General features: G+C 45.7%; 1 pseudogene; it reads right to left on the reverse strand.

Annotated features, from left to right (window-relative positions):
* Positions 1–1,234: 1,234 nt before the first annotated feature.
* Positions 1,235–22,690, reverse strand: LOC142086508 (olfactory receptor 10A3-like; annotated as a pseudogene).
* Positions 22,691–23,891: the final 1,201 nt, after the last annotated feature.

The following is a 23,891-nucleotide window of genomic DNA, read 5'->3' on the forward strand; positions in this document are numbered from 1 at the left end:
AAAGGGTTGCAAATAGCAATACTCACTTCTGACAGCCTGTGGGATCACCTTGGAGAGATTTGAAAGCCATCTGGACATGATCCTGGGCAACTGGCTTTAAGTGGCCCTGCTTGAGCAGGGTTGGACAAGATGACCTCCAGAGGTCCCTTCCAACCTCAACCTTTCTGTGATTCTGTGACATGATGCGGTGGGATCCCTAACCACCCCCACACAGCTGGAGATGTATCAAGCTCATCTTTCCAGAAAAATAATGGATACAGGGCCATGGACCCTGGATTCAGTTTCCTGACACTCTTCTGGTATGGCTGGAGGTCTTTTGGGTACACCACTGTGCACATCCCTTGACTAAGCTGCAATATAGGTGTGACTTGAAACATCCTTGTCTGCCTGCAGTCCCCTGTTACATTTGGATTGGCAGATATAACACAGGCTTATGGGAAACTCAAACCTTCTTGCACTGGAACCAAAATAAGATGATGTAGGACATTTCCAGCAGTGCTAGTTATTTGTGTTCAAGCAGCCAAAGCAAGCTCCTCTCAGTCGTTCACTCCTTAAATGCTGCTGATGGTATTGACTAGATTGTCATTGACTTTGATGGGCGTGTAGATGCTGACATGTATAGATACCTACAGTTGGATGTCGTAATCTTGAACTGAATCCCATTCCTATATCCAGTCAACTGAATCTCTTTCCTTACTCTTTACTTTCCAGTGGGAGGAACTGATTACCATGGGATGAACTATATCAATATGCCAGCAATCTGTTGGCCTATTTTTCCTGAAAATATGCACAACTTTTTTTTCTGATGTTGATGGAATTTTGTTACAAGTTAGGTTTATGTATGCTGGAGTCAGGTGTTCTTAAGACTGTGATTTATTTTAGACATGCTTGAAAGCTAACCATTGTGTAGAAGAAGGGAAAAAGGCTTAAACATTTTATAGTTAATGTACAGATTTTATGGCTTATTTCTGTAGTCTCTGTAATATTTCGGACAGTTACATTAAATATATTCATTTATTCATTATACAGATTATGTACATTTCTCAGTATTTTCCAACAAAAGCTAAAATGTCCAAACCCTTTACAGACTTTGAGGAATGCATTAATTCTTTGATTTTTAAGCTTTCAACTGGGAGCAATTTTCAGAAAACCAGTGAGACTATCTAGGCAGAGGCACTTTGCTGAAGAATTACCTTCTCCCAAATGTCCTCCTTAGATCATGCTTTACTATGTTTCATAAGCTGTAGATGGTTGGAGTCAGCATAGGAGTTGCTACTGTGTAAGGAAGAGCCACAAGTTCCCTTCTGTTTGCCAAGAGTCTGGACTTTGGCTTTAAATGTATCAAGCCAGTTGTGCAGTAGAACCTTGTCACCACCACCAGGTGAGCAATGCAGGTGAAAAAAGCTTTATGTCTTCCTTCGGCAGATGGCATTTGGAGGATTGTATAGATTATCTGGATGTAAGAGGCTGCTATCAAGATAAGTGGGATCAAAACAATTACAGGAGTAGCAATGAACACAAGAAGCTTGAATAAGTATGTGTCTGAACAGACCAAATCAAGAATGGGAGCGATATCGCAAAAGAAATATTCAATCATCTACTTTGAGCCACAAAAGGGGTAGCTAAATAGCCAACCACTGAGTCCTACAGAAAGCAGAATACCAGCAATCCAGCATGCTATGACATTATGAAGACACACTCTCCTGTACATTGTTATGGCGTAGTGCAAGGGATGGCATATAGCCACATATCGGTCCTATGCCATGGCACCCAAGAGGAAACGCTCAGAAGTGATGAAGAATATGACAAAGTAAAGTTGTAGGCACAGGCAGAAAAGGAGATGACCTTTCTCTCTCTCCTGGTTTCGGCTGGGATAGAGTTAAATTTCTTCCTAGTGCTGTGTTTTGGATTTAGTATGAGAAGAACGTTGATAACACACTGATGTTTTCAGTTGTTGCTAAGTAGTCTCCTAGTCAGGGACTTTTGAGCTTCCCATGCTCTGCCAGGTGCGCAAGAAGCTGGGAGGGAGCATAGCCAGGACAGCTAACCCCACTGGCCAATGGGGTATTCCATACCATATGACGTCATGCTCAGTGTATAAATGGGAGGCATGGTTCAGGAAGTAGCCATGGCTGCTTTGTTATTGGTCAGCGGGTGGTGAGAAATTGCATTGTGCGTCACTCATTTTGTATATTCTATCATTATTTTTTTTCCCCCTTCCTTTTCTGTTCTATTAAACTGTCCTTATCTCAATCCACGAATTTTACTTTTTTTTCCTATTCTCTCCCCCGTCCCACTGTGGGGGGGGGAAGGGGAGAGTGAGCGAGCGGCTGTGTGGTGTTTGGCTGCCTGCCAGGTTAAACCACAACAGTCCATCCTGGTGTGCAACGTGGGGCACGAAGGGTTGAGATAACGACAGATCTGACCCAAGCTGGTTAAAACAAATTTGTTATAAGCATTCATTATATCAGTTTAGTAGTCGCCGGTCACAATGTTTGTTTGTTTGCTCTCAGAGTTGTTGAATCTGTTCTTGGAGTTGTATTATGTAGCACCTTACTGGCTGTATATACTGTTTATTAGAATTTATGTGCTGTTTATCACCTCTAGGAGATGGATTAAGGTTATCGCTTTGCTACACTGTGTAACACTGGCATATGGTATGATAAACTATTGGTCACGAGATTGTACTCAGCACTGCCGTCATCCCTGTGTTTCGGGAGCTATCTCTCGGAAACTATTAATAACTACACTTTTTACCTCTTCTCCTTGGAGAGCCAATCTACAGGGGAGACACCTTCCTTCACCTTCCCTTTCTCCTCCAGGCTGATTGCAATAGCTCTTGAACATCCCAAGGATGTTCAAACCAATGTTTGATTATTGTTCCTATTGCTAAGTCTCCTGAATGTGTTTCAGGCCTTGTTTAAGGTTAAACAACTATTTAAGAATACCACCAAGAGATCTGCCCCGAGGCTGGGTAATTATGAGTGGCAGGGTGAGTGGGATAGCATGGGCAAGTGCCTAGGACAGTGGGTGGGCACCCCCAGTGTTTTGGAGCTTCATCCCTGAACAAGTGCAGAATCCTGAAAAATTAGTAGAATATTTGGAAGAAGTATGCTGTCACCCTGGCCATTCTAGGGAGACACAAATCACTGCAACGTGCTGGGGCCTGGCCCACGCCTACCGAGCCCTGTTTAACACCACTCAGAACCCTCAAGGGGAAGAGAAGGTCTCCGGCTCTGATGACAAAATGACAGGCCCTGCAGCCACTCCAACTCCCAGGACAGAGACTGCAGCTATTCCAAGCCCCGGGACGAGCACTGCGGCTGAACCAGAGGACCAATCTTTGCTGATATCAGTCGCCCCTATACATAAGAAGAAATCTTGGAAGTGGAAGTCAGGTCGTTTAGAAAGGGATGATGGAAAAGCAGGGCCATCACGAGGAGGGGAGGAGGAAGAGGAAGAACTCGTAAATAAGATGGAAACCACCCGATCCCTATCCCTGAGTGAGCTGCGAGATACACAAAAAGATTTCAGCCGTCATCCAGGCGAGCACATTGTCACCTGGCTGCTCCGATGCTGGGATAATGGGGCCAGTAGCCTGGAATTAGAGGGTAGGGAAGCCAAGCAGCTGGGATCCCTTTCTAGGGAAGGGGGCATTGACAAAACAATTGGAAAAGCGACACAGGTCCTCAGCCTCTGGAGGCAGCTCCTGTCAGGCGTGAAGGAAAGGTATCCCTTCAAGGAAGTTGTTTTATATCACCCAGGCAAATGGACCACCATGGAGAGAGGTATCCAGTGCCTGAGGGAATTAGGCGTGCTGGAGGTGGTTTATAGTGACCTGGACAATGACCAAACACCCAAAGATCCAGATGAAGTCCAGTGCACGCGACCCATGTGGCAGAAGTTGGTACGGCGCGCACCAGCGTCATATGCCAGTTCATTGGCAGTACTGTGCTGGAAAGAGGAAGAAGCACCAATGGTGGATGACATGGTTAGCAGACTCAGGGAATACGAAGAAAGTGTCTCTTCCTCCCTTGTCTCCCTTGCTGTGCAGAAACTGTCCCAGGAGGTCCAGCAACTCAAAGAAGATAGGTTCTCCTCTCAGTCATTAGGAGCCAGCGTTCTTCTGCTCAAGAGAGAGGATATAGAAGGTACACACCCCTGGGGCACCCTGTGGTTTTACTTGCGTGACCATGGAGAGGACATGAGGAAGTGGGATGGAAAATCTACCTCAACCCTAGAGGCACGGGTATGTGAGTTGCAAGGAAAAACAACCACAAAAGGGGGTTCTTCCAGGAAAACTGCTGCTCCAGTCTCCAGTGAGCAGTTCCCCAGACAGAGTAGAAGGGCTGATTCCACTTCTGACCTTAATAAAAGGACTTCTGATTCGTACTTACAAGAAGTGGGTAGCGAATACGATGACCAGGACTAGAGGGGCCCTGCCTCCAGCCAGGTGGAGGAAAGGGACAACCAGGTTTACTGACTGTGTGGATTCGATGGCCTGGCACATCAGAGCCACAGGAGCATAAGGCTCTCGTAGACACTGGTGCACAGTGTACCCTGATGCCATCAGGCTATAAAGGGGCAGAACCCATCTGTATTTCTGGAGTGACAGGGGGATCCCAAGAGTTAACTGTACTGGAGGCTGAAGTGAGCCTAACTGGGAATGAGTGGCAGAAGCACCCCATTGTGACTGGCCCAGAGGCTCCATGCACCCTTGGCATAGACTACCTCAGGAGAGGGTATTTCAAGGGTATCGGTGGGCTTTTGGTATAGCTGCCCTGGAGACGGAGGAAATTAAACAGCTGTCCACCTTGCCCGGTCTCTCGGAGGACCCTTCTGCTGTGGAGTTGTTGAAGGTCAAAGAACAACAGGTACCAATCACTACCACAGCGGTGCACCAGTGGCAACACCGCACCAACCGAGACTCCCTGCTTCCCATCCATGAGCTGATTCATCGACTGGAGAGCCAAGGAGTGATCAGCAAGACTCGCTCACCCTTTAACAGTCCCATATGGCCAGCGCGAAAGTCCAATGGAGAGTGGAGACTAACAGTAGACTACCGTGGCCTGAACGAAGTCACGCCGCCACTGAGTGCTGCCGTGCCGGACATGCTGGAACTTCAGTATGAACTGGAGTCAAAGGCAGCCAAGTGGTACGCCACAACTGATATCGCTAATGCGTTCTTCTCAATCCCTTTGGTGGTGGAGTGCAGGCCACAGTTTGCTTTCACTTGGAGGGGCGTCCAGTACACCTGGAACCGACTGCCCCAGGGGTGGAAACACAGCCCTACCATTTGCCATGGACTGATCCACACCACATTGGAACAGGGTGAGGCTCCAGAACATCTGCAGTACATTGATGACATCATCGTGTGGGGCAACACAGCAGAAGAAGTTTTTGAGAAAGGGGAGAGAATAGTCCAAATCCTTCAGAAGGCCGGCTTTGCCGTAAAACAAAGTAAGGTCAAGGGACCTGCACAGGAGATCCAATTTTTAGGAACAAAATGGCAAGATGGATGTTGTCAGATTCCAATGGATGTGATCAATAAAATAACAGCCATGTCTCCACCAACTAACAAAAAGGAAACGCAAGCTTTCTTAGGCGTTGTGGGTTTTTGGAGAATGCATATTCCAAATCACAGTCAGATCATAAGCCCTCTCTATCACGTGACCAGGAAGAAGAACGACTTCAGATGGGGCCCTGAGCAACAACAAGCCTTTGAACAAATTAAACAGGAGATAGTTCAGGCAGTAGCCCTTGGGCCAGTCCAGGCAGGACAAGATGTGAAGAATGTGCTCTACACCGCAGCCGGGGAGAATGGCCCTACCTGGAGCCTCTGGCAGAAAGCACCAGGGGAGCCTCGAGGTCGACCCTTAGGGTTCTGGAGTCGGGGATACAGAGGATCCCAGGCCCGCTACACTCCAACTGAGAAGGAGATATTGGCAGCATATGAAGGGGTTCAAGCTGCTTCGGAAGTGGTTGGCACTGAAGCACAGCTCCTCCTGGCACCCCGACTGCCGGTGCTGGGCTGGATGTTCAAAGGGAGCGTCCCCTCTACACATCATGCAACTGATGCTACGTGGAGTAAGTGGGTCGCGCTGATCACACAACGGGCCCGAATAGGAAACCCCAGTCGCCCAGGAATCTTGGAGGTGATCACGAACTGGCCAGAAGGCAGAGATTTTGGAATATCCCCAGAGGAGGAGGTGACGCGTGCTGAAGAGGCCCCACTGTATAACAAACTACCAGAAAACGAGAAGCAATATGCCCTGTTCACTGATGGGTCCTGTCGCCTTGTGGGAAAACATCGGAGGTGGAAAGCTGCTGTATGGAGTCCTATACGTCAAGTTGCAGAAACTGCTGAAGGAGAAGGTGAGTCGAGTCAGTTTGCAGAGGTGAAAGCCATCCAGCTGGCCTTGGACATTGCTGAACGAGAAAAATGGCCAGTACTTTATCTCTGTACTGACTCATGGATGGTGGCAAATGCCCTGTGGGGGTGGTTGCAGCAGTGGAAGCAGAACAACTGGCAGCGCAGAGGTAACCCCATCTGGGCTGCCGCATTGTGGCAAGATATTGCTGCCCGGGTAGAGAACCTGGTTGTAAAAGTACGTCACGTAGATGCTCAGGTACCCAAGAGTTGGGCCACGGAAGAACATCAAAACTGGCTCAGAAGTGGCTCAGATGGATCTGGACTGGCAACATAAGGGTGAATTATTTATAGCTTGGTGAGCCCACGACACCTCAGGCCATCAAGGGAGAGATGCAACATACAGATGGGCTTGTGATCGAGGGGTGGACTTGACCATGGACGCTATTGCACAGGTTATCCATGGATGTGAAACATGCGCTGCAATCAAACAAGCCAAGTGAGTAAAGCCTCTTTGGTATGGAGGACGATGGCTGAAATATAAATATGGGGAGGCCTGGCAGATTGATTATATCACGCTCCCACAAACCCGCCAAGGCAAGCGCTATGTGCTCACCATGGTGGAAGTAACCACCGGATGGTTGGAAACATATCCTGTGCCCCATGCCACCGCCTGGAACACCATCCTGGGCCTTGAAAAGCAAGTCCTGTGGCGACATGTCACCCCAGAAAGAATTGAGTCAGACAACGGGACTCATTTCCGAAACACCCTCATAGACACCTGGGCCAAAGAGCACGGCATTGAGTGGGTCTATCACATCCCCTACCATGCACCAGTCTCCCGGAAAATCGAACGATACAACGGGCTGTTAAAGACTACCCTGAGAGCAATGGGTGGTGGGACGTTCAAGCATTGGGACACACATTTAGCAAAAGCCACCTGGTTAGTCAACAATAGGGGATCTGTCACTCGAGCTGGCCCTGCCCAATCCAAACCCTTACGTACTGTGGAGGGGGATAAAGTCCCTGCCGTGCATATCAGAAATATGCTGGGGAAGATGGTCTGGGTTACTCCTGCCTCGGGTAAGTGAAAACCCATCTGTGGGATTGCTTTTGCTCAAGGACCTGGGTGCACTTGGTGGGTGATGTGAAAGGATGGGGAAGTCTGGTGTGTACCTCAAGGGGATTTACTTTTGGGTGAAAATAGCCAATGAATTGTATTATGTTAATCACTATATAATACTGTATGTCATCACTTCTACGGTTGCTATATGTCCTATCAATGGTATTGCAGAAAGAATCACCCAGATTAATGAAGAATGAACTCTGATGAAAGCGAGCAGAGTGCAATGATGATGGAACCAGATGAGTGCAGCAATAATGGAACAAGAACTGCCCTCAGCATGCAACAGTCCAACACCACACACCATCTCTCCTGCCCTGAAAGGCTGTTATGACAGATGGAGCCCAAAGTCAGGGACTAAATGAACTCAATGGACATTTTAGAGGGATGGCCCATGGACTAAGGGAAGGATATCTCTGTGTGTGTATATATCAAAAGGCAGGAAAAGTGATGATGATGAATTGGAATGGAAATGTGAGACCTGGGCATGATGTAGATGGTATAGAATAAGGGGTGGATACTGTCCTGGTTCTGTCTGGGACAGAGTTAACTTTCTTCCAAGTAGCTGGGGGATGTGCTGTGTTTTGGGTTTGGTATGAGAGGAACGTTGATGGCTTTGGTTGCTGCTGGGTGGTGCTTGAAGTGGGGACTTTTCAGCCTCCCATGCTCTGCCAAGTGCAAGGAAAGCTGGTGGAGGGGAGCATAGCCAGGGCGGTTGACCCAGCTGGCCAATGGGGTAGTCTATACCATGTCACGTAATGCTCAATATAAAAACCAGGGGTGGGGATGGGGAGGGTTTCTACCCCCAGTTCGCGACACACGGTCGGTGAGTGGTGAGCAGCTGCATTGTGCATCGCCTTCTTTGTACATTCTATTATTGTTGTTGTTAACATTGTTATTATTACTGTTCTAATTTTTTTTAATTTCCATTATTAAACTGTTTTTATCTCAACCCGCGAGTTTTCCTGCTTGTGCCCTCCAGATTCTCTCCCTGACCCTACCAGAGTGAGGGGGTGAGTGAGCGGCTGTGTGGTGCTTAGTTGCTGGCTGGGGTTAAACCACGACAGAAATACACTACACAACTGTCTAGATTAAATACCACATTTTTTGGTAGACATGCAGGATGCACTTTGTCAATGTTCTTTACAGCTAGCTCCCTCTGGAAAAGAGAAGCCATGTCCTTACTGCAACCCAAGGTTTTATTTATCCCACAGTTTCTTGCACTGTCTATTAGCTTTTTTTGAATACTGACTACAATGCAGTTTTTTTCAAAGGTTGCATGTTGGTTCCCATCATTTTCTGAAACTCACTGTTGGATTTCTTTATTTATTTAGATGGCTTTGTTTCAGGTGTGTCTGAATCCCTCAGCACAAAGCCAACCTGCCTTAACATTGAGGCTTACCTTAACCCATCTTCAGTCCTGAGACGTTTAAAGGTTCTTTAATAATTAATGTCTCTATAATTTCCACTTAATATTGGGAGTTCCTCTTGGTTTGCCAGGTTTGTGCTAGGATGGTGTGGTAGGAAAGGGGCATTCTACATGCAGAAGGATATATACATCCTTCACATGTAGGCATGTGAAGATGCGAAGTCTGCTCAGATACTCTGTAACTTTAACTTGTTTTATGTTTGTGGGCTGCAACAGAGAGAGAAATTTCATTCCCAAGCAAGCTGGTGCAGATATAGCTTCTTATTCGCATTGCAAAGGTAGATGGTGGATGTTGAAATTCAGAACCTGGCATCACCTGCAGTAGCAGTTTCTGTATACAGACCCTGTTACTCTGAATTTTGCAGTTTTTTGAAATAACTGTGCCAAGATCTTGGTCCATCACATGTTAGCTGCTCCTACTATGATCAAATCCAATAAGTGTGCAGGGATCTTCAGGACTGCTGTTATTCAATCCACAGAAGATAAAGGGCAAAGCTGATCTCACGTATCAGGCATAGGAGCCACTGCAGCTTGATCTAAAGAGGCAACCTTATACAAATGTCGGCAAACAGCTGTGGTGGAAGGGCACAGCTAACTGTGGCATTCTACCGTGTAGATATGCTTAGGTATGAAGACTACCTTTATAGGTAGCCAACACAAAGACATTGTCACTTCTTGGGTGTGATTCATTTAATCCTGAAGTAGATATCTGAAATCATCTTCTCTAACAGTGTTCTCACTTTATTTGCTAAAATTTCTTTCATGTACTCCAATATATGCTGTACATTACTGTAGGGTCCCATTCCTTCTTCTTATCTCTCCCTTTGTGCATATGTGTTTTGGGAATAATTATAGATGTCAAAGGATTAGTATTTCTCTAATGAAGCTTTAACCTGGGAGGATACAATTTGGGTTTTGGACAGGAGAGAACCTAATATCCTATAAACATGACATATTTCTTTCTCTCTTTTCTGAAATGCTTTCCTCTGACAACAGAGATAAAACAAGATAATGAATCAGGGTATAAATAGGCAGAAAAATCAGAGATTCTTTAACCAAAATGTTTGTTATAGAACTTAACTCTTATACAATCTGAATTGATACTCCTATTTAATTAAGAAAAAAATTATAGACGCAATGAAATAGAAAGCTGTAATTTGAATATATCTGATGCAAATTTGAAATCTACAACTGAAGAACATTTTTTTAATTGGGAGGGGGAAAATAGCTGTTTCCTGCTGAAATGTAAACATTGTGAAACTTCCTAAATAAGGAAATTAAAAAATATATATAAAAAAGAAAGGTAACTGATGTCACTGAAATGTTTTAGAAAATGCAGAATGATATGTGCCAGGTGAGCTGGTGAGGATTTAGGAGCAAGCCAAGCCTTGACAACCAGGATGGGGATATCAGTTAGAGACCAGTTTGTCCTGTTTTGCAAAGAATGTGGTCCTAAGGGCGTTGCAAAGAGTCAGAGGGTTCAGGAAAACAGTGTCCTATCTGATAGGCCTTACATGTCTGCTCACGAGGCAGGCGTAGAGTCCTCAGGGCAAGCTGGCTGTCAGGGAGTCAAGGGAGGGGTGTTCCTGGAGGATATTCAGGTATCAGATGCCTGCCATTTTCTGGTGGATCATGAGTAGATAAATCCCTGCAGATAACCACAGCTCTCTTCTGTGGATTCCCAGGATACAATTCCAGGATTAACACTGATCATATTTTGTGAACTCTGGATTTATTTATTTTTTTGTGTGTGTCTTTGGCTACTTTTTCAACAATTGAAAACAATAATGATGCATTGCTCTTTATGAGGACTTAATCCAATAATAATAGCTATAACCCAAGAATAGCTGTATAGGCTGGCACTTGACACATACCCATGAACACCAGAGATTTCAAACTGGGTTGAGATGTCTTCACTGAACTGTCTGCACATTCTGAGTTATCTTAGTTAAGACATCATTAGCATCTGCAAAAGATGAGTTAATAATTCAGTCTAACTTGAAATATTCCCTCCTCCTTTCTGTTTATGCATTTCAAACCATCTCTTTATTTTTTGGTGAAATAGACTGGATTTCACTTGCTTCTGTCTCGGAGGTTGTGATTTGATGTGTGCATCCCTAAGATTTGTGAAAATAGGCCCAAAGACACTGTGGATAGACATTTATCTCTACTTTTAGACAGTGACAGAGGAACTGTAGTTTTTGAGCACCTACATGATGAGTATGTGTGCATTTTACTGTTAAAACAACTCTCTCCAGTAGAAAGGAACTCATACCTTGATCTCAGACACATAAAACCTTTACAATGACCCTTTGACAGAATAATTTCTATTGAACGTCCCACTGGGGACACTTGTAGAAGAGTGATGGCAGTTCAATGAAGGGCAATGTGTGAGCTTGATGAGTATTGCAGAGGTGGGGGAGGTCGGAGGGGGCAGTATTTCAGGGAATTGCTCAAGGCTTTGGGATGGGGAAGAGGGTATGACACTGAGAGTGGCAACTTGGGCACCCACTGAACAGAGCTGGAGAGCAGGGCTGGGACAGCTGGGACTGCAAGCTGTCACCACCAGAGAGAAGATGCTCTTCATGGCTGAAGAGCACCCATCCATTTCTGGAAAGCTAGGGGAAGGACCTGCAAAGAGTGGAAGTTCAGGGGTTGCAGGGGCAGCCTACGAGGCACCGCTGAAGCAGTGGGGTCTGGTGGGGTGGGGATCTGGTCTGGGGCAGGAGGGACTCTGTGTGGAGAAGGTACCACCTCTACGCGGCTGGACTGCCGGGGGCCTGGGGGCTTGGCCAGAGAGGTATCAGGAAAAGCGAGGTGGTGAGGGCTGTGTTTCAGGACTGAGCAGCAGTGCTTGAGCCTGGGGCGCACAGGGGAGGAGGGCAGCCCCAGGGCTGGGATAGCAGTGATGTGTAGGCCAGACTCATATACCTTCGCTCAGGCACCTTTGCCGTGCGGCCACTGCAGCCTCCCAGGAGTCTGGGTGTCTCCTCTGCACGCCCAACACTGACCAGAAAGAAGCCTCAAGCAGGCGAGGCCTGAAAAGGTCCTGCTGGGGGTCAGCACCCAACCCCTTTCTTTGACAGGACACATCAAAAGGGCTGCTTGGTGAAAGCACTTATTCCCTTCTTTATTCTCCTGGGACCACGCTCTGATTTTCTGCTCTGATCACCCCCCCAGGAGGGCCACTTAGACTTACTGCAACAGGTCCATCTCTAATAGCCTCAGCAGGCCCCATTAAAACTCCAGGAAACTTCAGTCCTGTGACTGCCATTCACACTGCATAATTTTTACCCAAGGGCTTGATAGACTGAGCAAACTGTAACAAGTTTTTTCTTGCTGCTAATTCTCTGTACAGTCATCGGGTGGCTAATTGGAGAAATAATCTTTGAGAAAGAGTTTTGCTAGGCCTCAAGTTTTTAATGAGCATATGATGCAACAGGGGATTTCTTGTTTCGTATTCAGGCCTGATGATGTTAGATTAATATACTCCAAATGAACTGAATAAACATCATTTTCCAATAGGGGCTGATGCTGTCAAAGAAAGCCAAACGTTATCTTTGTGGTCAAGCGTCTTGCGGACTGTGTGTCTTTGGCTGTTTCTTTTAGGAGTCATGAAGGGCAAAGCTGTCCATGATAAAATCGTCCCTCTCACCATCTTCAGAAACAACACTGCATTGCAAATCCAGTGACATCTCCAATTCCCTCTGGTGCTGTTCTTGTAAAATTACCTGCACACTCAGTTAGGATGAAAAATACATTTATATACCAAAAATCATGACATATATAAAATTATTCAAAAAACAAATAACATTTTATAACATTTTGAAGATGGGTTTTCAGACTGTTTCACTAGACTGTAGATATACCAACACAACCTGGCCGCATTGCTAGAGACAGGCATATGAGCAGAAGACACACACACCAATACATAGATGCAAGCACCATAAGATGAGAGAAGATCAAAGGCAGGGATTGGTGACGGTACTTGTCCAAGAATTAAACAGACAAATATTAAGTAGGACAAATATCAAGCTGATGGAAAAAATATTTGATAGGTAGAGAGGCAGGCAAATAAGCATTTGTATAAATGGAGAAAAAGCCAGAAGAAAATTTAGTTGATAGTGAGCTAACTAAAGTATTAAGAACACAAATAAGTGTCCTGCACACACAGACTTTTTTCTTTCAATAAATGAAAAATTTAATTTTAGAGCATGGGGAATATTTGCCAGATTTCAGTCAATTTTAGAAAAACATTTTGGGCAACTAAATTAATGGATTAAAATTCAGGAAAAATGTTGATGTTTACCAGGTTTGTATATTTTTCATTTCCAAACAACAACTTTTCCTTTAGAAATAAGTCAATATATATTTTTAAAATAAAACATTAATTTTAAGACGTTAAGCAGATACGAACAAGGTAAAATATTTTGCTTCAGGATGAGTGACAGCAACTAACCATAGTCCAAAATTAAAATGGAGAATGATCTGACTTGTCATGAAACACAAAAAGGAGCAGGTGGATAGACTAGATAACGACTTATGGTCATTGTCATGCTGCTTTTTCTAGCCCACAGGAGGGAACTTCTATGAGATTGCAGTATAGCTAGTTGAAAAAGGAGATTTTCATGCTATTTCCAGGAGGGCTGAATTATTTTTTCCTTCCTATGTTCTTCCTCTGACTTGAGGACGAATATAAGACTTAAAGGACTTGCCTGAAGTGGGAGGAGAATTCAATGGGATGAATTTGGCTTCTTTGTTTTCTTTTGAGTGAAAGGCTGTTATCAACAAGCACCAGTTTTACTGTTTTCTGAAATTCCCAGCATGTTACTTCAGAGGTGTTTGTGCCTCAGAATGAAGGCCTCCTTGCTCTCCTAAGGAGTAATCTGCACTGAGCTTGTCTGTAGGAAACTAACCACAAGTTCAGATCACAGGTAAAATATGTGAAGTTACAGAAATTATCCTTGAATATTCTCTAGAAGAAGACTTCTTTGACCTAACTTTTAGCTGCTTACAAGCTAGAAGCTTGGTCTCAGCTCAACACGCAGAATCCATCTGTAGTTGGTAGAGAAGGATAAGCATACCTGCAATTTGCCTCCTCTCATCCTCAGAAAGGTGTTAAGCACATCAGGATGAATCTCCCTCAAAGAGAACTTAAAAAAATTTCTCAGACCTTCATGTAACATATATAGGGAGAAGTAAAAACAGATTTTTGCAGTGAAATCAGTCACCAGAACCCCACTTCTAATCACAGAAACAGGAACTTCCGGAAGACAACTCAGCTGATCGCTCTTTGCTGCATCAGGATGAAATCAGAAGTGATCTAGAAATGCCTACCTCCTTCCATATTTATAGAGGGATTTAATCCTTGGGTGCCCGATGATTAAATTTGATGCAGAAGTTAATAGCTCCTACAAAGGTAAATGCCTCTGCCTCAGGGAGTGATCCCTAGCATTCAGGAGTACAGCCACGCACATATACTGGTGGTGGTGGCTAGCGTCCTAATGGGTGTTTGTGCTGACACTGGCCCTGTGTGATGTTCCTGCATGTGTCAGATAAAATATTTCTTTTTTTCCGGGTGCTGCTTTTCTATTCAAAGTGCCTAAAAGAATGAATGGTGGAATGCAGCTTTTCAGAGTAATGATTTTGTACATACTAGGATGCTGAGGGTATGTGTTTCATTCCCAAGGTTATAGGAGGGGGCTGAGTGCAGGTGTTAGAAAACAGAGAGACTAAATACTTCTGGAAGACTATTGTGGTGAAAGGAGCCAGACCCCGCCTTCACCCAAAGCCCAAGCCTGTTATCTAGATCCCTTTTACAGACAGCACCTCTGGAAAGTGATTGCTCCACCTTTGGACACGGATCTGTTTTGGTATACAGACCACTGACTGGGCCCTCCCTGGCTTGAGGCTCAGCTAACTGAAGGTGGAAGACTGCTAGGCGAGACATGAGACACTGCTGGACATGGTGGATACCAAAAGCTAGAGAGCTCTGTGAGGAGTGGCTGGGGTTCACAGGTGGTTAAGGAGGAGTGATGTGAGAAATGGCCAAACTTCACAGATGAAAAAGGGAGTTTGAGGACCTTTCAGGGCATGGAGTAGGATGACAGCACATAGGTAAGCACACCAAGTGATACCATGTAAGTCTGAGGTGACCTATGTAACAGTCATACCAAGAAATACCAAATTTGGGTATAGGTATAGCAAAACTGGGACAAAGAGGGAAAAGTGACTAGGGGAAGGTGGGGTTTCTTTTGGGTGGAGACAGGGGCAGAGGAAGAGAGGTGGAGCAGGCCTGGCAAACAGGAGAGGATGGGGCGGGTCAGGTGCGAAAAAGCTGCTGGTCAGTAAGCATCTCTGGCCAAGACTTGTGCCTGATCACCAAAATGTGACTCACCTTATTAAACTCTGTTCCTAACTCTTTTCTGTATTGGTGTCCTGTGTATGACACTGTGGGTGTGTGATCTGCTGGTGAGCTTCAAGTTGGACTAGCCCATGGGCAGGAGGAGACCAGCATCTGGAAAGAGCCCCAGTTAGAGATGGAGACTGGTCCAGGGTCTGGGCATGGATCCTGGATGGTTAAGGCACTGCTCGGTGCCTGTGTTGATCTGTGTGGAAGGCTGCATGGGTGCTGTGTAAGTGTGCGTGTACTGGGAATACGGGCTTAGCCTCACCCCCGGCTGGATCTGGGGAATGGGGCAAAGCAGCAGTCTTGCCTTCAGCAAACCAGGGGGACAATTCTCCTAGGTCTTAAAGTTCACTGTAGTCATCTTTTTGTAACACAGTCTTCACACGGAATAATTTCGGTTTTGGAGGTGTTCATCCCCAGTGACTATAGATGAAACTAATAAAGAGCTGAATGGTTCTGCTGGAAACATCTCATGTTAGATGTGGTGACCTAGACAAGTGGTTTTATCAGGCTAGTGTCACTGCAAGAAAGATTGATCAGAGGGATGAAATCACAAAAGAAATGGTTACATCCATCGGGACATCGGATGTCGTTGTTGCCATTATACTTAAAAGTAATCCAGACATCCCTGTGCTCCTTACCAGGGGAGCCAAATCTTACCTTTGGTAAGTGTTGTATAGTGGAGAGTTTTACTCAGCGTTAAGTAATGGTTATTAGGCATTGATGCAGTACTTTGCAGCTGTCAGAACACAAATCCAGTAAAATTGCACGGTGCCTCTGTTAAAAGAAATGGTTACATCTGCAGTGATCCAAGCAACTACGGCCTTGGGCAGGATGGTGGAGGACTAGAGCAGGTCTCCAAGGACTAATTCCAGAATTCCAGTGTATGAGAGTAAACCAAAGCCAGGACAGTGGTGGGGATGTTTCTAGTACGGTCATCATATACGTAATTAAAAAGAAGAGGAAAAGAGGAACGAACAGTTCAGAAGCATTCCCATATTCCAAGAGGATTAATTCTGTCATGCATTATTGATTTTGTTTCTTGTCCTTTTCCATAAAGTGAATTTTGGGCCTCTCGCTACAAGGAAGATATTGAGGTGCTGGAGCGTGTCCAAAGAAGGGCAACGAAGCTGGTGAAGGGTCTAGAGAACAAGACTTATGAGGAGCGGCTTAAGGAACTGGGGTGTTTAGTCTGGAGAAAAGGAGGCTCAGGGGAGATCTTATCGTGCTCTACAACTGCCTGAAAGGAGGTTGTAGCGAGGTGGGGGTCGGTCTCTTTTCCCTAGTAACAAGCGATAGGAGGAGAGGAAACGGCCTCAAGCTGCGCCAGGGGAGGTTTAGATTGGACATTAGGAAAAAGGGTTGTCAAGCACTGGAACAGGCTGCCCAGGGAAGTGGTGGAGTCACCATCCCTGGAGGTATTTAAAAGACATGTAGATGTGGTGCTTAGGGACATGGTTTAGTGGTGGGCTTGGCAGTGCTAAGTTAACAGTTGGACTGGATGACTTAAGGGTCTTTTTCAACCTAAATGATTCTATGATTCTGTGATCCCAACATATCATTACTTCCAAGTGTATTAGAAAAACTTGTCAAGTCTTCTGTCTGTCTCAGGGGCAGTTGTTCTTAGTGGCCAAGAGTGCTGAAGGGAGCATGCGAGTGCAGCCTGATCGTTCAGTGGGAAAGGATTGTGCTGACAGAAAGAACGTCTATCTTGTTCGTAACGCCCTTTTTGGAAGCTGGGGTCACCATCTTTAGAAGTCTTGAGGAAAGTATTTAACACAGTCAGGGGTAAGTAAGATGGGCAGGGGAGTGGAACTCAGCTCAAGGCGCTTGATGTAGTTGCCTGAACATACGCACGTGATGCCATTAAAGATACTCCTTGATACCCAAGCCCTTAGAACAAGTCTGTAGGTTTGTTCAAGGACCAACACGACCTGCATGTCATTTTGAAGTGGCAACTTGAAGGCCATGCAGGATACCTTTGAGCATCTGAAGTGGCAGCAAGCTCCTACATTGAGGTATTTGTATCCTGATGGAATTCAGATGCTTAGCTGACATGGGGACATCTAAGCCTGGATCTCTTCAGGGTTTGTTGCCAACATCCAGGAGTCTGTTCACATCTTATATTGATACCTTGTATGTTCCACAGGATTGGCACATATGAAGCAGAACCAAATGGATTCCTGTGTCTTTCTGGAGCATCAGGTGGAGGACACACAAGTCTCCTATATGATGCCTGTAGATACCTTTTCTTAGGCAACCAAATCACATCTGTGCTCTTACAGCAAGTATTGTTTTAAATGCCTCAGATGCTGTCAGATGCTTAATGCTGTTGCATGGATCTGAACTGTCTAGCTGGAAAGGATGGAATCTTTCTAAAATCTGTGGATTGCAAATGCATGGCCAAAGGGGTCAAGGTATCATCTCCAGAAATCACACCTGTAGCCAGGAGTTTGCCCTCCACTCTCTGCACCTAGGCCATTATGCAGACAATGCGTAGGTACAAGAGTAGCCCTTTATTCTGTCCTCGGTAATCCAAAAGGCAGACACAGCACATCTGGTGTCCAAGAATGTCATATGCTTTTCATCTAGCTCAACATGGAACAGCAGTCCAGGCTAAGACTGAGGGTGGTGAATGTCTGTGTAAAGAACCACAGCACCTAAAAATGAAGCACTTATAAACCGCTGCGCCCCACATTAAAATTGGGATTTAGTGCCTAAATATAAGTAGATATCTAGTGCTATCAGAAATGTCCATGCTTCACTGGCGTGAAGTATGACAAAGAACTTGCAACAGACCTGTTCTGTTCTGGATCCACAGGCAAAGCCTGGGTAGGATACTTGAGGACATTTAACACGTCTGTAGTAGTCTGTGTAAAGGCAAATCAGTTGTTTCACCGTTGACCATAATGTGAATCTGGAAAAGTAGCTAGACACATAAATACATTTAAGCGTATAAACCTAGGCAAGATAAGGCACACTGCTAAAGCTGGTAGAGGTGAAGTTCACATTCATTTTTAAGCTTACCTTTAAATCTAAGTTCATTAGTAAGGTTCCCCTTATACTTAATGGAAAGAAACAGATCCCTCCAGAGGGTTGACTCAAGTCAAGTGTGGACAATATCATTCTCAGGCTACGCCCACCCAAAATGTAACACATGCTAGCTCTCTTCAGCTATACAGAAGGTCTGAATGACAGGAGAGTCGTTCAGCTGTCTAAACATAGCCGTCAAGTAATCATTTAATACCTTAGATTATCCAGGACAATTGCATGAGGCTGTCAGCTGTGCCTCAAGTCGTGCAAGAGACACACATGCCTCTCTATAGGAAGCCAGAGACCAGATGGGGTACCGTAAGACATCTAAAAATGATGGAAGAAGCATCAAATCCTCGAATAGCTCCCCTGATTTAGATCTATGTGATTCACTTCTAAATGTGTTACACTACATGAGATAATCAGTGGTTTTTCGGTCTCTTGCAATACAGTGTCCTTTTGACCTCTTTCCTTATAAATACGCGGGGTGGAGTAACCACATTCTGAGCCTTGTCCTTGTTTTAATCACTGTCCTCCAGGAAAGAGTTTTCTCCCTAACATTTCCTAGACCTCCTTCAAATATTAAAATTTGTGAAACCTAGTATGTGTTCCATCCATTCTGATCTGTTAGGACTTCTGATGTTTCATTTTTGTTGGCATTTCACAGATAAGGAGCTCTTTCTGGCCTCTGTGTAGTCAAAAACATCCCAAATTTGCATCTTAAGCTTCATTTTCAAATCTGTGGAAAAATTTCCACAACTGTTTACAGAACTAACATGTTCAATTCTAGTCCAAGTAGTTCAGATGTCGGCGTGTAAATCCCACAGGAACTTTTGAGTCACACAGATGCCTCTTCCTAGGAGGGTGGCTTCAACATTTCCTCTCTAAAGCTCCTGGCAGCTCAGCTCCAGCCTGATCGCGGGTTTGAAAACCCAGTATGTTCAGCATAGTTTTGTAGACACACAGAATACTGTAGGTTGGAAGAAATCCCTGCAGTCTCCGGTCCTTCCCCCTGCTCAAAGCAGGCCGACTGGATAAGGTCTCGTCCAGCAAAGCTTTCAACCATTTCAAGGATATTTAGGCAAACTCTCTGGGCATTCTGTTCCAAGTCTCAACACCCGAAAGGTGAAGATGTATTCCCTAGTATCTAATCCAGATTTCCCATGTTCCAACTTGCGCCCACCACCTCGCATCTTATCACCGTGCTCCTCTGAGAAATATTTGCCCCCAGTTTCTCTAAGCGAATCCACCCCCACACTAAGTAGTTGCAGACAGCGATATGATCTCCTTCCCCTCGGAAGGGACACGGATGAAGAAACCCAGTCTTCCAGCCCCTCCTTGTTCTCGAGGTGTGTCAGACCGCTCATCACCCTGGTGTCCCTGTGTTCCTGCGCTAGGCAATCTCTTTCCAGTATTGGGCAGCCCAACATTGGACACATTCTTCCAGATGTGATCTCAGAAGTGCCAAAGAGAGGGGAAGGATCGCTCCCCTCCACCGGCTGCCTGTGCTCTTGCCAGCGCAGCCCGAGATGCGTTTGGACTTCCTTGCAGCAAGGGCACACTGCTGGCACACCTTTGACTTCTTGTCTACCTAACCCCCCAAAGTTGCTTCTTCTGCAAAGCTGCTTTCTACCCAGTCACCCCCTGGCCTGCCCTGTGGCACGAGATTGTTCTTTTCTTCCCAGATGTACAAGTTTTCATTTGCTTTTGTTGAACTTCAGGAGGTTCCAGTCAGACCATTTTTCTGGCCTGTCAATGTCCCCCTGAAGACAGGCTCTTCCCTCCAGTGCATCACCACTCCCTCCAGTTTGGAAGCATCAGCAAACATGCTGAGAGTGCGCTCTATTCCATCATTCTGGTTGTTAATACAGAAATTAAACTGTAGTAGCCACAGTACTGATCCCTGGGAATTACCACTAGTAACGAGCTGCTGGCAGGACTTCTTACCACACACCATTTGAGCCTGGCAATCCTGACCATTGCCATTACTATCCGCTTGCCCGGAGCATATCTTCCAAATTTAGATCTAGGGAGTCTGTAGGACACTGTACTGAAGACCTTGCTCAAATCAGGGTATACAACATCCACTGCCCTCCCATGTCTATCCAGACGGTTATCCCACCATAGAAGTCAGTCAGATTGATCAGGCCTGACTTTCCCTTGTCATATTCATGCTGGCTGTTCCCAACCACCTTCTTGCCTTTCACGTACCTCAAAATGGCTACCAGAAGGATTTATTCCATCACCTTCCCAGGCACTGAGGTGAGACTGTAGTTCCTCAGCTCCTCCTTCTTTCCTTTCTGGAAGAGGGGTGTGACATTTGCCTTTTCCCAGGCATCACGACTGCCTGAGGTCACCCTGACCTTTCAAAGACAAAAGAGAGTGAACTTGCAGTGGCATCAACCAGTTCCTTCAACACCACCCTTGGGTGCTTCCCATCCAGTCTCATGAACTTTTATATGTACAATTGACCTAAGTGCTCTAACTGTGTCTTCTGATCCTGCTCATGCCGCTTCACTCCCACATGCTTTGCTAGTAGGCTTAAGGAACTGGGGACCCTGAAGGCAGGCCTTATCAGTGAAATGTAAGGCAAAAAAGGCATTGCATACCCCAGCCTTTTCAATGGCCTGGGTCATGAGGTCTGCTGCCCATTGACCAGTGGACTTACATTTTCCTTAGCCTTTCTTTTTCTGTCAATGTACATCTAGAAACTCTTCTTCTTGCCCTTCCAATACCTTGCTAGTTCCAACTGCAGCTGAGCGTTGGCTTTCCTAACTCCATCCCCACTTGGTCTCTATCCCTTCTGGTTTGCCTGTCCCTGTTTCCACCTTCTGTGCACTTCCTTTCTTGTTTGAGCCAGGGGAGTCAGGAGTCACCCCAAGGGCTCCCGGTATCCTTTCTGAAGCCAAACAGCTACCCACACAAAATGTGGGAGCAATACAGAGATTTGGCTGCCCTACATACCACTCTAATAGTAAGACAGTTTTGGTTATTCTCCTTCTATGTCCTTACTCGCTCCAATAGCTGACACCACAGGCTGCAGGGTGTCCACACCCCCAGTCTGACTCCAGCAGCTGGTACCAATTTTCACTCACAGACACACGGGTCCCACCAGTAGCTGAGAAAAGATTTAATAAGAAGCTGTAAGCTGATGGGACAGACTGCGGAGATGAGGCGCAGGGCTCAGCCAGACAAGTGCACTGACTGGCCCTGGTTTACATGCGACCAGTCCTTTTCGGTCTACCCTCCCTCTGTTCCTCCCTGTTTCCCCTTCATTGGGTCATTGACTGACGAGGTTTGGTTCTCCTGACTGTCTCCCTTATCATTTGTCGGTCAGATTTGTGTCCCTGTAAGTTCTTGTTCATCGCTTCCTCCCTTTCTTATCATCCCTTGTCGCACTGAAAAAGGTCCTTGACCAGGTAGCCCTAAAGGAGCAGGCACTGCCCTTCCACGTACCCTTACAAAGGTGTTTAATTTTTTCAGCATATAGGCTATGTCTACACTGCCTTTGCCGGCTTTGTTAAATGGCCCATGACTACTCACCCTGTTCGGGCGGCAAATTCACACTGTCCAAATGAGAACCACAGTGTCAGGGGGTGTGGGATGTGGTGACTTCAGGCTCCACGCCAGCATACCACCGCAAACAGGAGCTTCGGGAGTATATGTTTCAACTGAAGACAGTTGAGGGAGTGGGTTAATTGCAAAATGCCAAGTGACTCAGTTGATTCTTACACTTTCTGCAACTGCACAAGCATCCTACCTCTTGCCCACTCTCCTCTCCCGTGGGGAGAAAATCAAAGGGAAGTGAAAAGACTCGTGGATTGAAGTAATGACCGTTTAATAAAGAGAGCAAAAGCTCTTGTGTACGCGCAAGTAAAAAAGGAATTAATCCACCACTTCCCATCGTCAGGCAGATGCCCAGCCGCTTCCTAGGGAGCAGGGCCTCAGCATACCTAACTGTTGCTTGTGAAGACAAACACTTTAACCGTGAACATGCCCCCTTCCTCCTCCATTCCCTGAGCTTTTATTGCTAAGCAAAACATCATATGGTATGGAATATCCCCTTGGGCAGTTTGGGTCAGCTGTCCTGGCTGTGTCCCCTCCCAGCCTCTTCCCTTCCCCCAGCCTACTGGTCTTTGCAGGACTGGAGAGAAAGACTTGCCTCTGTACAAGCACTGTTCAGCAATGGCCAAAATATTGGTGTTTGAGCCACAAGGGCATACGCCTTACGGGTTGCTATGCAGAAGGTTGACTCCATCCCAGCCAGACACCGTACAATCTCCACCCCTTATTCCATACCATCTGCGTCACGCTCAGGTCCAACATTATCTGATACGTCAAAGTATCCTCTGACCATCCCATTCACACGTTGCTTCATTTCTATAGCCTACGCAAACCTTTCCACTTACCTAACCCACACTGCATTAAAATATTTCATCCTTCTGCCCCATACCTTTCTTTTTATTTCCCAATTTATCTGTTTCTTATTCCCAGAATCCCCTCTTACCAACACTTGTAACTTACACTACTGTGGTGGGTTGACCTTGGACTGCAGCCAGACTCCCACCCAGCCGCTCTCTCATGCCCCCTCCTCAACAGGACAGGACAGGAGGAGAAAATAAGATGAAAAAGTTCTTGAGTTGAGTTAAGAACTGGGAGATCATTGACTGATTACCGTCACGGGCAAACCAGACTGACTTGGGGAAAATCAATTTAATTTATTGCCAGTTCAAATAGGTTGGATGGGGAGAAACAAAGACAAAACTAAAACACCTTCCCCCCACCCCTCCTTATTCTTCCCAGGCTCAGCTTCACTCCTTCATTCCCAAATCTTCTACCTCCTCCCAGCCCCAAGCTGCGCAGGGGGTATGAGGAACGGGGGGTTGCGATCAGTTCATAACCGTTTGCCTCTGCTGCTCCTTCCTCCTCATGCTTTTCCTCTGCTCCAGTCTGGGTCCTCTCTGGGGGCTGCAGTCCTTCGGGATAAACCTGTTCTAGCGTGGGCTTTCTATGAGCTGCTTGTTCCCCACTACCAAAACCTCACCACACACACCCAATACACAAGGAATTGTTTAATTGTCCTTCTGTATTTGTAGTAGAGTGCCTTTGTTACTTCTGGTCTAAGAGACAGTGATGTAAATTAGGTATTAATCACACAAATTGGAAGAGAAAATGCTGCTCGGATATAAGCAAGACCAGAATTGGGGTTGAAGTTAGACTGAAATAAGCAGAGAGAAAATAAAAGCACAAGTCACATCTTGCTTTAATGAACACTCCATCTGGCAAGCCAGAAAAAGAATCAGATAGAACGTATCAGGTTCAAAGGCTTAAGAAACAATCGCCTCCCATAGCTTTCTTTCAGCCTACGTGAGAAGGGAATTAATTAAAACAAAGCTACTGCAGCTAGCTGGCAATGTTTCTTTCAGTTTACCCTTTCTGTTTTGAACTGAGCAAGTTACTAGCTAGTTTGGGAGAGACCTTTGTTCTGAGAGGAAAAAAAATCAGATCAAGTCTAGACTTGAACTCA

Source organism: Calonectris borealis, chromosome 11, assembly GCF_964195595.1.
Source record: "Calonectris borealis chromosome 11, bCalBor7.hap1.2, whole genome shotgun sequence".
Lineage (NCBI taxonomy): Eukaryota > Metazoa > Chordata > Aves > Procellariiformes > Procellariidae > Calonectris > Calonectris borealis.